This window comes from Dipodomys spectabilis, unplaced genomic scaffold, assembly GCF_019054845.1.
Source record: "Dipodomys spectabilis isolate Male_0828 unplaced genomic scaffold, ASM1905484v1 ptg000057l, whole genome shotgun sequence".
Taxonomy (NCBI): Eukaryota; Metazoa; Chordata; class Mammalia; order Rodentia; family Heteromyidae; genus Dipodomys; species Dipodomys spectabilis.
In genome coordinates, this window is record NW_024870734.1 from 3,728,653 (window position 1) to 3,729,711 (window position 1,059).

General features: G+C 28.3%; 1 pseudogene; it reads right to left on the reverse strand.

The window, feature by feature from the left end:
- Positions 1 to 499: 499 nt before the first annotated feature.
- On the reverse strand, positions 500 to 596 carry LOC122108340 (annotated as a pseudogene).
- Positions 597 to 1,059: the final 463 nt, after the last annotated feature.

The following is a 1,059-nucleotide window of genomic DNA, read 5'->3' on the forward strand; positions in this document are numbered from 1 at the left end:
TTTTGTATACATATATAATAATTTCTTCAGAGTTTGTGATTTTTTTAATCAGAAATAATTTTAATTTATCTGTTGAAATGAGTAGTACAGAAACTAAAATATTTCTTGTGCTTGTCTGAAATATATATTTTAAAATATTCTATATTCTATGTTTGCAAAATGTTCATAACTTATTTTATTTTCTCCTTGATATACTTTGAATTCTATATTATTTTATAATATATAGGTTCATTAATGTGTCCTTTCCGATTGCATTCCATATAGAAACAGTTTGCTTCCTTTTTTTCTAGGATTTAATATTATTTTTATTTGGGATAAAATGACAATGTTGTCTAATTTGAAAATATTTGTAAAGTTTATGCTATGAAAACGCCTTTCTGAGGTGAAGATTTAATACACTGATGTCGATGTAAATTATATGAATTACGTGTGTTGTTACACTTGTAATTTTGTAATCAACTTTTTAAAACTGTTTTTCATTTCTTGTATCTGAAGAATGAAAAATATGGAATACTTCTCAAATTTTCATATTATCCTTGTGCAAGTGCCATGTTAATCTCTGTATTGTAATTTAAGTATACATGCTGCTGAAGCGTGTTGTATCCTCTAAATTTAAGTAGTTAATCATGCAATCTTTATACAGGTTTATATCTATGGGTGCATACTTGTAACAAGGAAACTTCATTGTTCCTAACAAAGCTATCGATCTTATTTCCCTAAAACTCTGTGAATAGTGGAAAATTTATATTTATCAGTCGATTGCTCACATTTGCAAAATTTTTTTGTCAATGACTATCTTAAGTCTTTTTATTTGGAATTTGATCATACTCTCAATTATTTATAGATAGGTCCAAAGGTGATGGCTTTTTCAAATACTTATTTATTCAACTGAATTTGCTTTGCGGACCTAATGGATTCAAAGTAAGCGATGCTTAAGAGCTACTTCTAAACTTCTTAAGCTGACATTTTCCCAAATGAGGTATTACAGGAACAAATGTCTACCTGAGCCTTTACACTTCTTCCATGTGGGAACAGCCCAACCAGAATATCTTACTCTGA